Source organism: Rhinolophus ferrumequinum, chromosome 7 (assembly GCF_004115265.2).
Source record: "Rhinolophus ferrumequinum isolate MPI-CBG mRhiFer1 chromosome 7, mRhiFer1_v1.p, whole genome shotgun sequence".
Classification (NCBI taxonomy): Eukaryota; Metazoa; Chordata; class Mammalia; order Chiroptera; family Rhinolophidae; genus Rhinolophus; species Rhinolophus ferrumequinum.
Genome location: NC_046290.1, coordinates 50,852,933 through 50,869,714, shown reverse-complemented (window position 1 = coordinate 50,869,714; position 16,782 = coordinate 50,852,933). Strand labels below are relative to the sequence as shown.

Below are 16,782 nucleotides of genomic sequence, written 5' to 3'. Positions count from 1 at the left end.
GCCTGCTCAAGCCAAGATCATCTTGCTTCAAAGCCTTGCCACTTGTTTCTTCCTGGAATCTGTCCTCATTCAGGTCTCTGCTCCAATGTCAGCAACTCAGAAAGGGCTTTCCAGATCCTTCCATCTAAGGTAGCTCTGCCCAGGGACCTGACAGATTTTATGAGGCCTGAAGTTTACATAATTTGAGAAAAACATTATATTAGATTGGTGCCAAAGTAATTGCAGTTTAAAAGGTTAAAAATAATTGCAAAAACCGCAACTACGTTTGCACCATCGTAATAAAATTATGAACATAAAGATTCTTACGACAGTGAATAGTTATTCAGAGAAAGAAAAGAAATTACAACAAAGGACAAAATACAAACGATGACACATACTCCCACCATCAGAAAAGCCAGAAAAAGAACACACTGTTATACTACTTTTTTAACCTTCCATTTTGGCTACATACTCATTGATCATCTCTTCATATGACAGTGTGATATTATACGGTGAATATACAGCTAATTCAGTCTTTAGTATAGTATCACTGATTTAAATGTGTTTTTAGTTAGTTTAGAAAAGTTACTTGGTTTCACTACTCATTGAAAATAGCATGTAAATTTTTAAGATTGTCAAAATTTGAGAAATCTCTTTTAGGTTTTTTCATGTATAGGCTCTAAGACTTTAAGGCATTTCAAGTGTTTTGTTTTTGTTTTGGGGTGTGTGTGTCTGTGTGTGTGTGTGTATGTATGTGCACATGTGCCTTCACGCCAGCCATTACCATCCCTCCAGGGGACTCAGAAGGGACCTGCAGACGAAGAGCTCTGAAATTTAAGCTTCATTAGTTTCGAGTTCAATGCCCCTCAATCTCCACTCCCCAGTTACTTGCTATCACTTCCCTTGGTTTTCGTTTCCCTCAGCACTTAGTATAATCTGAAGTTATCTTAGTTATGTGCTTGCCTGCTTACGGGCTGCCTTTCCCTGCTGCAGTGTAAGCTGGTAAGGAACAGAGCCCTTGACTGTTTTGTTCAGGCTGTGCTCCCACATCTTCCCACAGGCTTGGCTCGAAGAGGGGCTCAGTAATTTGTTGAATGAATGACTGAATGGATGTTAAATGGGATTTAATATCAATCTCTCCAGTTCTTGGAATTTATGAATGTTGATTTTTCATAAGAGCCATTTTAATGAAACTCGATTGCATATAAAATGTTATGAGTGCTAATTGTGTAAACAGAAAAATTTTCTGAAATGACCGTTTTGTACCTGATATGACAATGTGTTCATTTCTTTGACTAAAAGTTTTGAAACAGTAAAGCCACAGATTCTTTAGAGTTGGTATGGACCTCAGATCTTTGATACCACAGCTTTCAAACTTTCTTGCTGCATTAGCTTCCAATGTAATTGAAAAACAAAACATAACAATTGACACCCTCATGCATTTTCGAGTTATTAATTTTTTAAAATCATAAATATTTGCAAAGGGTGTAATTTCTAACAGTGTAAATCGACACTTTAGAAAGACAACTTTATTAATTGGAATCAAAATACCAAATCAATTTGATTCCTGCCTTCATCTCTTTTAAAAATACATTAATGAGCTCCTCTTTAGCAGTGTAAAATATTATAGTGTTCATTTCTCTCCCTTAAATCTGTATTCTCATTCCATTCCTTCTCCCCTTCTCAATGTCATATATTTGTATGCCTGAAACTCTTGTACGGATAGACCCATCAAACTTTTCTACAACAAAAATATGTGTATTCATTTAAATTTAAATTTTCTAAGTTTTTAAAAAATTTCTTCCAATTGAGTTATGGCTATGGTTAACATAGAGATTATAAAAAATACAAACATGTGACAAATTTTGGTAAGTAATCATGAATAATAAAATTTTATTAGAAATAACGTTTCTTAATTAGAGGAATGGAACTATTTTTTTCAATTAGTTTAAATATCCATGTTTGAATATTGTGTATGGCTAGGTTAAAACAGTTTATCATCAATGCTATGTCTATTGTTTTATGGATATAAGTTCTGAGAAACCTTATTCACATAAATAACAGATAGGAAAGAATATTTTGTTATAGTATTATCACTCAATTCTCTGAACTCCTTCGAGTTTTACATCAGAAATTATATAATGATATATTATTAATGAATTATCAGCTAACATACCATACTATCAATTATATTTTTAGTAAAGAACTAGGAACTACCTTACTTGCAAAAAGATTAATCAATCATCAAAATCATTCACTTTCTCAGCATCAGTATTTAGAAATCTCCCTGTGTTTGGTACCTCAGAGATTTTATGTCTCAGGTTTTATAACTCATTGTAGAAAGATTTAGGATGAGGAAAGGTGTGCTTTTAAAAAAAAAAAAGGTATACATTGATGGTGTGTGGGGTGGAGTGATTATTAAAGGAAAGGTAGGAAAGAGAACATACAAACATCTGGACCATCGCTATATGTTGTTAGGCAGATTAACTGTAGGAAACGGTTCTTTAAATTCAAGTTGAGGATCTCAAATTGATTTTCTTTAAAGGACCTCTGTTTAAATACCAATGAGGAAAGTCTTGGAGTTACATCACAATTGGAAGATCATTCTGACTCTATTTTAGAAGAATCAGGCTCAGAGGTGTACTTTTCAATGGTCAGACCACTAGCCCATAGCAGACCCGGGATGGGACCCAGGTATCCCGGTACCACACACCTTTCCTAGTCCTTCTCTCTTACAGCAATTAGTGGTTTTCTTAAAACAAAAACAAACAAACAAAAAACCCTCAATTTAAATTAGCTTGTGAAGCTCCAGCATCTCCAATCAAGACCAAAATATGAATAATCTGTAGAGGGAAAGGAGTGTTAGGTTCTGGAATTACACCATGTAAACTTCTAAAATCTGCAATTTATTCTTGAAAACTATGTATATAGAAGCTTCCCACTTGACACCTATAGTAAGAGTATCAAGAGTGACCAACATAGTGCTCGCTTTGGCAGCACATATACTAAAATTGGAACGATACAGAGAAGATTAGCATGGCCCCTGCGCAAGGATGACACGCAAATTCGTGAAGCGTTCCATATTTTTTGCGCATCATAGGAATACCAGAAGGTGAAGAGAGGAAGCAAGGGATTGAGAACATATTTGAAGTAATAATGTCCGAAAACTTCCCCAACCTGATGAAGGAAACCAACATACAAGCCCAGGAAGTGCAGAGAGTTCCAACCAGGATAAACCCAAACAGGTCCACACCAAGACACATTATAGTTAAAATGGCAAAGCTTAAAGACGAAGAGAGAATCCTAAAAGTAGCAAGAGAAAGACAGAGGGTTACATACAAGGGAACTCCCATAAGACTATCAAATGACTTTTCTACAGAAACATTGAAGGCCAGGAGGGAGTGGCAGGAGATACTCAAAGTGATGGAAAACAAAGGCCTACAACCTAGATTGCTTTATCTAGCAAGGCTATCATTTAAAGTTGATGGAGAGATAAAGAGCTTTCCAGAAAAAAATAAGCTAAAGGAATTTATTACCACCAAGCCAGCATTGCAAGAAATACTAAAAGGACTTCTGTAAATAGAAGAAAGATCAAAACAATCTAACTACAAATTTAAAAATGGCAATAACTATGTTCCTATCAATAATCACTTTAAATGTAAATGGATTAAATGCTCCAATCAAGAGACATAGAGTGGCTGACTGGATAAGAAAGCAAGACCCTTGTATATGCTGTATACAAGAGAATCACCTCAGAACAAAAGACACACACAAGCTGAAAGTGAAGGGTTGGAGTAAGATATTTCATGCAAATGGAAATGAGAAAAAAGCTGGAGTTGCAATACTTATGTCTGACAAAATAGACTTTAAAATGAAGAACATATTAAAAGATAAAGATGGGCACTATATAATAATAAAGGGATCGATCCGACAAGAGGACATAACCCTAGTAAACATCTATGCACCCAACATAGGAGCACCTAAATATATAAAACAGGTACTGACTGATCTAAAGACAGAGATCAATAGTAACACTATCATAGTAGGAGACTTCAACACACCTCTGACAACAAAGGACAGGTCTCCAGACAGAAAATCAATATGGAAACAACAGCCTTAAATGATACATTGGACCACTTGGATTTAATCGATATTTTCAGAACATTTCACCCCAATGCTGCAAAATACACGTTTTCTTCAAGCGCACATGGAACATTTTCCAAGATAGACCATATGTTAGGCCACAAAACAAGTCTTGATAAATTTTAAAAAATTGAAATCATACCAATTGTCTTCTCTGATCACAATGCTATGAAATTAGAAATGAACTACTGGAAGACACATCAATTCATGGAGGCTGAATAACTTATTACTAAATAATGAATGGGTCAAGCAGGAGATCAAGGAAGAAATCAAAAGATATCTCGAGACAAACAAAAATGAAAACACGACAACCCAAAATCTATGGGATGCCGTGAAAGCAGTCCTAAGAGGGAAATTCATAGCTTTGCAGGCTTACCTAAAGAAACAAGAAACATCACTAATCAACAGTTTATCTTCATACTTAAAGGATCTGGAAAAATAACAGCAAAATAAGCCCAAAGGGAGTACAAGGAAGGAGATAATAAAGATCAGAGCAGAAATAAATGAAATAGAAACCAGAAAAACAATACAAAAGATCAATGAATCCAAGAGTTGGTTCTTAGAGAAGATAAATAAAATTGACAAACCTTTAGCTAGACTCATTAAAAAAAAAGAGAGAGAGGACCCAAATTAATAAAATCAGAAATGAAAGAGAAGTGACAACGGACACCGCAGAAATACAAAAAGTTTTAAGAAATTACTATGAGCAACTATATGCCAACAAATTTGACAATCTGGAAGAAATGGACAATTTTCTAGAGGCGTACAACCTTCCAAGGCTAACTCAAGAAGAAACAGAAAACCTGAATAGACTGATTACCACCAGGGAAATTGAATCAGTAATCATCAGTCTCCCAACAAACAAAAGCCCTGGACCAGATGGCTTTACAGGTGAATTTTACAAAACGTTCAAAAAAGAATTATCACCTATTTTCCTCAAGCTCTTCCAAAAAATCCAGAAGGAGGGAAGGCTCCCAAACACTTTTTATGATCCCAAAATCAGACAAAGACACCACAAAAAAAAGAAAACTACAGGCCGGTGTCTCTAATGAACATAGGTGCAAAAATCCTCAACAAAATATTAGCGAACAGAATTCAGCAATACATTAAAAAGATCATACACCATGGTCAAGTGGGATTCATCCCTGGTATGCAAGGGTGGTTCAACATCCGCAAATCAATTAATGTGATACACCACATTAACAAAATGAAAAATAAAAATCACATGATCATATCAATAGATGCAGAAAAAGCATTTGATAAAATCCAACAGCCATTTATGATAAAAACCCTTAAGAAAGTGGGAATAGAGGGATCATATCTCAACATAATAAAGGCCATATATGACAAACCCACAGCTAACATCATACTCAATGGGGAAAAGCTAAAACCATTCCCCCTAAGATCAGGAACAAGGCAAGGTTGCCCACTATCTCCGCTTCTATTCAACATAGTGCTGGAAGTTCTAGCCACAGCAATCAGACAAGAAAAAGAAATAAAAGGCATCCAAATTGGTAAGGAGGAAGTAAAATTATCATTATATGCAGATGATATGATACTATATATAGAGAACCCTAAAGACTCCACCAAGAAGCTATTAGAGCTGATAGATGAATTTAGTAAAGTAGCAGGATACAAAATTAATATTCAGAAATCGGTTGCATTTGTATATACCAATAATAAAACATCAGAAGGAGAAATTGAAAAAAAAACAATCCCATTTACAATTGCTCCAAAAACTATAAAATACCTGGGAATAAATTTAACCAAAGAAGTAAAAGATCTGTACTCAGAAAATTATAAGACACTGAAGAAAGGAATGAAAGAAGATATAAATAGATGGAAACACATATCATGTTCATGGATAGGAAGAATTAATATAGTTAAAATGTCCATACTGCCTAAGGCAATATACATATTCAACGCAATTCCTATCAAATTACCAATGACGTTTTTCACAGAAATAGAACATATAATCCTAAAATTTATATGGGACCATAAAAGACCCCGTATAGCCTCAGCAATCTTGAGAAATAAGAACAAAGTGGGAGGTATAACAATACCTGACTTCAAATTATACTACAAGGCTACAGTAATCAAAACAGCATGGTACTGGCATAAAAACAGACATGTAGATCAATGGAACAGAATAGAGAGTCCAGAAATAAATCCATGCCTATATGGCCATTTAATCTACGACAATGGAAGCAAGAATGTACGATGGGGTAAAGACAGTCTATTCAATAAATGGTGCTGGGAAACCTGGACAGACACATGCAAAAAAATGAAGCTGGACCACCTCCTTACACCATATACAAAAATAAATTCAAAATGGCTTAAAGACTTAAATGTAAGATCTGAAACCATAAAATACCTAGAAGAAAATATAGGAAGAAACTTCACAGACATTACCCGGAGTAAGATTTTTACTGATATATCCCCTCGTGTGAGGGAAGTAAGAGAAAAAATAAACATGTGGGATTATATCAAACTAAAAAGTTTTTTCACAGCAAAGGAAACCATCAATAAAACAAAAAGAGATCCTACTGAATGGGAAAAGATATTTGCCAATAATATATCTGATAAGGGATTAATATCACAAATCTATAAAAAACTCACTCAACTCAACTCCAAAAAAACAAACGACCCAATTAAAAAATGGGCAGAGGACTTGAAGAGACATTTTTCTAAAAAGGACATACAGATGGCAAACAGACATATGAAGAAATGCTCAACCTCACTAACCATCAGAGAAATGCAAATAAAAACCACAATGAGATACCACCTCACCCCAGTCAAAATGGCTATCATCAATAAATCAACAAACAACAAGTGCTGGCATGGATGTGGAGAAAAGGGAACGCTTGTGCACTGTTGGTGGGATTGCAGATTGGTGCAGCCACTATGGAAAACAGTATGGAGGTATCTCAAAAATCTGAAAATGGAACTACTGTATGATCCAGTAAATCCACTCCTAGGTATCTATCCAGAGAAATCCAAAACTCCAATTCAAAAATCTTTATGCACTCCTATGTTTATTGCAGCACTATACACAATAGCTAAGACATGGAAACAACAGAAATGCCCATCGGTAGATGACTGGATTAAGAAAATGTGGTACATTTATACAACGGAGTATTACACAGCCATAAAGAAGAAAGAAATCTTACCATTTGCAACAACATGGATGGACCTAGAGAACATTATGTTAAGTGAAATAAGTCAGACAGAGAAAGATAAGTACCATATGATCTCACTTATATGTGGAATCTAAAGAAAAGAATAAGTGAATGAACTAATCAGAAACAGTTTTGGAGACAGAGGAAAAACTGAAGGTTGCTAGATGGGTGGGGAGGGTGGGGGTAAGGGGGAAGGTGAGGGGATTAGAAAACAATCAGTAACCACAAGATGGCCACGGGGTTTTGAAAATTAATCTGGGGAACGTAATTTAGTGGTTACCAGAGGGTAAGGGGGTTGGGGGGTGGGAGATGAGGGTAAGGGGGATCAAATATATGGTGATGGAAGGAGAACTGACTCTGGGTGGTGAACACACAATGTAATTTATAGATGATGTGATACAGAATTGTACACCTGAAATCTATGTAATTTTACTAACAATTGTCACCCGAATAAATTAAAAAAAAAAAAAGAGTGACCAACATAATATTCACAAGCAATTGGTCAGATTATGTTTATTTACAATTACATCCACCAAACAGAATAAGTAGGTAACATACTCTTTTCTGAAACAAACCGAAATTAAAATACCAATTTGGTGATTCAGTTACAATTCATTTAGCAAATATTTATTAAGAGTCTACTATGTGCCAAGAATATACTGACTGCTAGAGATTTTGAAATTAACTCTAAATCAATTAGCATACTGTAGGAAGTACCTGTGGTGAATAAGAGCAGCAGGTATCTTATTACGCTGGGGCCACCCCTGGCTTGAGTCTTGCTCCATTCTTTTAGTTTAGGTGGCTTTAGACAACCCTCAGTTTCCTAGTCTGGAAAATGTAAATAATGATATGGAGCTCAACGTGTTATTGTGGGGCTCAAGATGATAGTTGCGTAGTAAACACTCAGGAAATGGGAGTTATTATTATCACTATTTTTATTCCTTCTTCCACCCCAGTACCTGGCATGGTGTCTGCCCATAGGGGTAGACGCTCAATAAATGCTACTGAATCAACAAATGAATCAACAAATAACAAATATTTTAATATGCCACTCCATCTGTAAACAAAAGAATTCCATTGTGGGCAGGTTATTCTCCAAAGTATAGTTTTATTTACATAAATAATATATGTTCATTCTAATGCTAAATATCTTTAAAAATTTTTTTTCTTCTTTTTACTATTTCATGAAGTCATAGATCTCACTTTCAACAAGTTTTCTGTGTATTCAAACATTTCCCATCAATTTTTTTTTTAGCAGAGTCTGCGGGGTGAGAATTATTGTTGGCTTTTAAAAAATTATACATAATAGTTCCAGGAAACCCAAAAATTTCCTAGAAATCTATGAACCTGGTGGGAAAAACATTTCACATCTTTAAGAATTCCCAGGTGGAAATGAGAAACAAATGACATAGTGTCTTCTTTTTTTTTCCATTAAATGTATTGGGGTGACAATGGTTAATAAAGTTACATAGATTTCAGGTGTACAATTCTGTAATACATCATCTATAAATCCCATTGTGTGTTCACCACCCAGAGTCAGAGTGTCTTCTTGAGATGAGACTTTAAAGGACCACGGAGGATATATTACAGTCATGTGCCACATAACGAATGGTTTGGCAAATGACGGACCGCATGTATGTCAGTGATCCCATAAGGTTAAAATGGATCTGAAAAATCCCTGTCTCCTAGTGACGTCGTCGCTGTTGTGGGGTTCATAGTACACTGCATTACTCCTGTGTTTGTGGTTATGCTGCTGTAAACAAACCTACTGGGCTGCCAGCCGTAGAAAAGCATAGTCCAAACTGCCAATCAGAGTCTTTCTCCACACATCCTGCTTCATTTTAAAAGTTCAAGTTTGATCCAAAGTTCCCCCAGTTCCTCTCATCACAATTATGTACAGTACATACAATTACGTACAGTACATACTACTTGACAATGATAATAAACAACTCTGTTACTGGCTTATGTATTTACAATACGACACTTTTTATCTTTATTTTAGAGTGTAATCTTTCTACATATAAAAGAGAAGTTTGCTGTAAAATGGTATGTTGTGTTATGCTGGCGGCAGCCTCCAACATCTGTTTACTGTGTCTCTTGATGGCGTCATTTTCTCTTGTGCTTGATTTAATCTCATGGTGTTTTGTACAGCAGCCCGCTGTACAGGCTTGTAGCCGAGGAGCCATAGGCTATACCATCCAGCATAGGGGTGTCGTAGGCTCTACCATCTCGGTTTGTGTACGTGCCTCTATGATGTTCGAACAACAACGAAATCGCCTAAGGACACATGTCTCAGAATATATCTCATTTGTTAAGCAGCATATTGAATTGTCAGAGACAATTTGGGGGCTAGTATGGCAGTAGGAAGGGTAAGGGAGTAATTCTTCCCCTTTCTGAGGTGAACAGTCTAACTTCCAGGCCCCCAGGGCTTTTTGTAGGACCTCTTTCTGTTTGATCTGTTTGATCCCTGCCTCTACTTCCCCTGCTCTGATTCTCATCTCCCGGGACATCACCTACAGTGTGTTCATGGGGGTGTTGGAGGTAAGAGTCCCACATTCTGTGCACATGTGTTGCTTACACCTTTAACATACACTTTACATCCACCTGGATCCTATTTCTTGCTCTTAATCATTAAATAGGGTATTGGGTTATTAGAATTTGGAAACGTAAATAAAGCCTAGAAACTGGAGAACAAGAGGGCTTGTTAATTAATTTCTCTATCTGGTTCCATTAATCCAGTCCTGAGTGTACATTTTGAGGAAATACATTTTCAACTTTCCTTTAAAATAATGTCATTATTTCTAATTATACTTCTTTTCACATGCAAAAAATAATTATGTTTGTTCTCTAGGAGATGTTGGTACGTCCCATCTCTTGTCCTGTTTGAAACCATCAGTCCAGCTGCTGAATTGTATAAGCAGGTGAAGAGAAGAATTAGGAATTTGTTTTGTTCTTTCTCTTGTTTTTCATTCTCTGCACACCTACTCCTGCTCACAAATTCAAGGCTATACTCTTGCTCTCAAAAATATATTACTGCCTACAATGCACCCGCGGGTTAATTTACGCAGCTCTGATTCATCTTGACAGTCATATGCTTCTGACAGGTGAATACCTTGGGGCAGTCACCTGGAGACTTTCCTGTAATAATACTTATGTTTCATGATGGTGGTATGTATCACCCTCATTTTCCAGGCATAAGATGCGACAGATAGAATTCCAGTTTCTTGTCCTATACCCTTAAGCTATTTGTACATTTTTTTCATGTTTATTTATATGTGTGTTTTAGCAATCATTTTTAATTTTTCTAAACTTTTCAATGTTCCTCCAGATATTTCATTGTCCCTACAAGTTTTTTTTTCCCCCTTCAAGTTTGTAATGCAGTCATATGTTGTCCTTGTAACATATTAGTCAAAGATGATCTGTGGGGCCAGAGAAATAAAGTAAATAATGAAGTGTGAAGCCTGCCGTGAAAAATGTGAACGTCACAGGAACAAAAGTTTCATCAAGAAGAAATAAGCTGGCTAAAGGCTGGATTTAGAGCTGGCTATATTTAAATAGGTAGAGTGTGTCTTTTAGCTTCTCTTTCTCTGTTGTTTCTTCATTCCTTCCTCCTTACTGCAGCATGCCATAGCTGCTCAGAAGTTCAATATTTTCATGTCTTCCAATTTCCAGTCAGGAAGAAAAGAAGCCCATGGAGGACAACCTTTGGGGTTTCTGCTATGTTCGCTATATCTGCCTGTCTTTCAAAGGGTTCCCTCTTCACAGGGTGGCTACCTAATAGCCATTATTATATTAGAAGACTCACCCCAGCCATGGTTGACTGGACCAGGAGAGAACATCTAATCCAAATTGCTAATCAGAGTCTTTCTCCACACATCCTGATTCATTTTAAAAGCTCACGTTTGATCCAAAGTTCCTCCTTTCCTCTCACCACGCAAGGCTTGGTGTGTTTGTGTGTGTCAGTGACAGAGGAGGATGCACTGTTTTCTCATAAAAGCCCACCTTCTTCCACAATGTACCCCGCCTCTAGCATGGGTAGAGGGAGGAGGGAAAGGCAGAAGATGTCTCCTGAGGTGAAGTTGTTTGTACTCCATATGGAGCTCATTGTCTCTGAAGACATTGGTGGAGGCTCCTAAGGGATTGGAGCCCAACCAATACTAAGGGGAGGCATTTGAGGGGTCTGGTGACCCCAAACCTGGAGGCTCCCACCACATCCCTCTGCAGCCAGAGCCTCTTTGCTTCGTGCCACTGTGGTCCTCGGTAAGTAAGGCTGCGGCCTCTAATCTTATACACCTTCCATGGTCCCAACGCTGGGGGCTGGGGGGAGCTGAATAGGCTCACGCTCTTTACCTCTGAGGAACTGGGGATTTGAGGGGCTGCTCACGGGCTCCTGTATTCGGATCTCACAGGCACACCTTTGGCCTCAATGCTTATTTCCCTGCTGGCAGCTTGATGTACGTTGGCAAGGCCAGTGCTCACGAGTCACGCAACCAGGGACAGGTGTAAGGCTTCTCTTTCTCCTACACACCCATCAGCTTGGAGTGGTTCCATTGAGTTCCCCTCCCTTGGCTTTAGAAAGGAGACCAATCTAGAGACCAGAGTTCCTTATCAAACCTTGTCTTACCTCCCAAAAGAAGTCCCCCTCTGAAACCTTTTCAAAGGTAGAACCTGGCAAACGAGTCTAGTCTCTCCCACCCCTCGGTATCACCAATTAGCAGCTGGCCCCTCTTCACTTCAACTCAGAGAATTTAATAACTTTTCTCAACACAACAGGAACCCTGCATTATTCTGCTAATAATGAGGGGCAGGACTACCTCTTAATCAGAAACTCACACCATCCTGCTGCTATACATCTTGCTCAAGGAGGTTTCTGTTACTTGCAAACAAGAGTCCCAGCAATTATGCCATTAAATAAATTAATTCTTATTCATAGATTTATAACCTTTCCCAGGGACATGCATTTGGTAAGGTTGTCTAAAGAAGTGTGTCCCAAACGCATGTCTCTTCCTGATGTTCTTCCAATCTCACCATGTGTGAGGACAGAGCCAGGAGTACAGTTTCCAGGCTCTCAGCCTCGTGTGGAAAGGTGCTGGCTTGGGTAATAAATGGCCATCAACTACCATCAGCTGTGGCTAGTTGGCCATCAGCTGTAACCAGTGAGCCATTGGCCAGTAATATAACTGTCGTGGCTATGCTAGCAGCAAATGGGGGCTAGCAAGAAGACGGTGGCTGAGCTAGCAAGAGCGGATTGCAGTTAGCAAGGGGTTGGTTGGTTGGCAGAGAAGCGGGCAGCAGGTTGCAGATCGTGTGGCTCCTGCTTCCTGTGTCTCCAACCCAGCCGCCAGCGAGAATATAGTGGTATGACTCCCCTATCTATGGCTCCGTGGGTGTTCCTTTTTGGCCTCACCATGTCCTGCGTTCTTATGTGGGGAGCGGGAGCTGAGACCCCGCATGACGCCCTGCATGACACCATGTAAGACTTTCCTTCTAGAGAAGCTGACAATTTTGTGATTTTCCTCCAGTAGGGCTCAGCAGCTTCTGTGTAGGAACAGAGAAAGTATGCAGTGGGGTTGCTCCAAGGCTGGGCTCTGCAGGGAACACATGGCAGGAAAGAGGAGGAAGTGAAGGTCCTGGTGGGAAAGTGGTGACAGTGATGGACCGTGAGGCCCAGGTGGAAGAGCCCCAAGTGGTTCTGCACCTTGAATCACCTGGGGAACCTTTCAAAGTCCTGATGCCTCCGTCCCTCCCTCAGAGGACCCGATGTCATTGATGAAGGCAGTTTTGTCATCCTGAGCCTCAAAACGCCTCAGGTGATTCTAATATTTAGTTAAGGTTGCAAAACACAGATGTATGTAAGGAGAAGAAATGAAGTTAGGCACGGAAAGGTTGAAAAGGGACGATAGGTCCAAGTGTTGGATATCCTGGATGCAGTAGGACTAAGGAAGACCTAGATTCAGAAGGGAGGCTGCTCCGAGAGTGGGGTATCAGGAGTGCAGGTACTAATGAGTTTCAGGTGTAGCTTAGAATGGACCTGCTGCAGTGACCTTCGAGGGTGGCGAAATGGCTGGTGAGACGAGGCCACTGGCTGGGTCATCGTCACGCAGGGTGGGATGCGGGGTCTCTAGTCCCCCTCCCCACATCAGAACACAGGACATGGTGAGGCCAAAAAGGAACACCCACGGAGCCATAGGTAGGGGAGTCATACCACTATAGTCTCACTGGCGGCTGGGTTGGAGACACAGGAAGCAGGAGCCACACGATCTGCAACCCTCCGTGCTAACTGCAAACCACTCTTGCTAGCTCAGCCGCCATCTCCTTGCTAGCCTCCATTTGCTGCTAGCGTAGCCACAGCAGTTATATTAGTGGCCAATGGCTCACTGGTCACAGCTGATAGCCAAGTAGCCACAGCTGATGGCCATGCAATCACAGTTGATGGCCATTTACTACCTGAGCCAGCACCTTTCCACGTGAGGCAGAGAGCCTGGAAGCTGCACTCCTGGCTCTGTCCCCACAGTCATCTTCGTGGATGGTTGTAATTTTCTGGGATACCGACTGGAGGCTGAGGTTGGAGAGAGAGAGAGAGAGAGGGAGAGAGAGAGACAGAGACAGAGACAGAGAGAGAGAGAGAGAGAGAGAGAGCTGCAAGGAGCTGTTCAAGCCGTTGCTGACTGCGCTGGAGGGACGTGGGGTAGAAGATTGAAAGATTAAGGTGGTTGGATTCCATGAGCCTCAAAGGAGAAGAGACTTTACAGGGGGTGGAAGTGGTGGTCGAAGTTGCAGTGGGGAGTTGAGGGGAGCTATAACTACCTCCTTCCCTTACAGGGAATTTTAGAGAAGGTTAGGTGTATAGGAAAACTGTTTCCCACCTGTGCGTCTTTCCTGTGTGTTTGTCTCCTTTACTACTCACACAAAACACTTTACTTTCTGGTCACCAAATGTGTGTTGTGTGGGGGTTTCCCCATACTAAGAATTCTGTGCAATACCAACTGGATGTCCTATAGTTTAACTCAATTTTGACACCACCTGGAGGGTAGTGTCAGATCCCACAGGTTAAGCGTTCAGTCCTACAGGAGTGCGCCTCCCCTCTTTCAGACATCAATCATAAGTCCAGGTTGTCACCTGTGCTTCTGACCCGTCACTATAAGCCAGAAGTCCCCATGACCCCCTCCTTGGGTTAAGTTAATTTGCTAGAGCGGCTCCCAGAACTAAAGGAAACACTTGTTTACATTTACCAGTTTATTAAAGGATATGATAAAGGATACAGATGAGCAGCAAGATGAAGAGACACACGGGGCGAGGTCTGCCAGGATCCTACGCAAGGAGCTTCCGTCCCCAGGGAGTTGGGGTGGGTCACACTCCCCGTGTGGATGTGTTCAGCAGCCTGGAAGTTCCCTGAACCCCATAGTACTGGGAGTTTATGGGGCTTTCTTATGTAGGCATGATCAGTCATTAACTCATTTCTAGCCCGTCCCTTCTGGAGGATGATGAATGGGGCTGAAAATTCCACCCTCTAATCATGCCTTGGTCTTTCTGGTGACCAGCCCCCATCCAGTAGGCATCCAGGAGCCCACCCAGGGTCACCTCACCAGAACAAAAGATGCTCTTAGTGCTCTTATCACTTAGGAATGTACAAGGGTTTCGGGAGCTCTGTGCCAGGAACTGAGGACAGAGATACATACTTTCTATTATCTCGCAGTAGGGAAATGAACAGTCTACCGTAAGACAGAGCGGCAGCAGAAGTGAGGTCCTGGAAAAGAGCCTGATTCTTCCATATTATTGAGATTTGGTCTCCGGATCGTTGAAAATTCCTGAGTAAAATTTTTCAGAACGGAGTGAGTAGATTGTTTAGGATCCATGACAGCCTATGCTAGGCAGGGGTCACAAATTGGCTGAACTCAGCCGCATTTTGTTGAGATGCCACCAAGGTTTGGGGGAAGAGTTTGATTTGAATATTTTTGCACAGAGCTTGCTGTCTCTAGTTCACCCCAGGTCCCACCTTTAGGCTTAAAACAGAGATGTTCCATACATTTATGTTACCTATTTGGCCCCAAGACTTTTGTTTCCTTAATTTTTTTTATTATGAGAAATTCCAGAATACAAAAGTAAAGAGAATGGTATAATGAATCTTCATATCCCCATACACTGGCACCCAGACCTGAAGACTTCTGATGTTGGGATCCCTGGAGAGATAAAAAAAGAGCAGCATGATCCATTTCTTTGCAAAAACATTTCCCCTGGTGTTGTTTGCTCCATTCTCACCCCCACCCTGACTTACTGGTGGTTCTTTGTGAAGCATCTTTTCATGCCCTTTTCTACGTGATCATTCAGTGTGTTTGTTGAGTCCCTTAAGTATGCCAGGCCCCCTGCAGGCACTGGAACTAGAGCAGAGAGCCAAAGAACAAAGTTCCCGTCTTCAGAGGATTTACCATACAGGGTAGAGGAGACAGAAAGGATACAATACATAAATAAATAAAGAGGACATGTGAAGAGCAGTGAAGGACCAAAGCAAAGCTATTTGACAGAGTGTCCGGTCAGGGTGTAGAGGACAGGAGGATTGAGTGGGTGGAGCACTTTAGGTGTTCAGAAGGGCCTCCCTGGAAGGACGACTTTTGACCTCAGACATGAATGACAAGAAGGTACCACCATGTAAAAATTTACTCCAGGCAGAAGGAACAGTCAGTGCAAAGGCCCTGAGGTTGGAATGAGCTTAAGAGCTGTCTGAAGAACAGAAAGATGTGAGCAGGATGGAGATATTTCTCAGGGCTTCCTGAGGGCACCTTACTCCTCCCTAATGCGGCTTTTCTCTGTGCCTTCAAAGCACCATCTGTAGCATCTGTTATAACACTTAACTCCTTTAGTGAGGATTTGTCTGTTTCCCTCACTGGTCCAGGGGCTGGACAAAGGCACGGTAGTGTCATTTACATCTTTTTATCTTTCAGACCTTATCCCAGTGTCTGGCACACAGAAGGTGCTGAATAAATATTTGAGGCACGAATGTGTGCATGTAGAAAAAAAGAAGATGGGGTCTGGGCACCCGGGTTCTGGACTCAAATTTTTAAGTAATAAACAAATCACAAAAATTCTCAGTTCTTAAAATTTTTTTTACATGTCTGAGAGAAGTACACAATGATGCATTTTTGCAGCTATTCAAGTTTCCTTCTTTCTAGCAGGGGTCTCCCAAACATGCTGCACTCATTTTTCCATTCATCAAGTATTTATTGAGTTCCTACTATGTCCAAGGCATCATTCTAGACACTTGGATATGGAAGTGAACAAAGCCAAGTCCCTGCCCTTGAGGAGTTTGTATTTTAGTTTATGGAGAGATGAAAAACAAACAAAAATTTTATGACAAAAATATGTATGACAGGTAGTGACAATTACTGTGGAGAAAAATAAGCAGAGTAATGGGGACCAAGTGTTAAGGAGGGTGTGTTGCTATTTTATGTAGGATGGTGAGGGAAAATGAGTCATTTGGGGGTCC

At 40.1% G+C, this 16,782-nt stretch overlaps 1 non-coding gene across 1 annotated transcript; it reads left to right on the top strand.

Annotated features, from left to right (window-relative positions):
- Positions 1 to 2,960: 2,960 nt before the first annotated feature.
- On the top strand, positions 2,961 to 3,067 carry LOC117025398 (U6 spliceosomal RNA). Its single transcript, XR_004423601.1, has one exon. It is a non-coding gene; the product is annotated as a U6 spliceosomal RNA (small nuclear RNA).
- Positions 3,068 to 16,782: the final 13,715 nt, after the last annotated feature.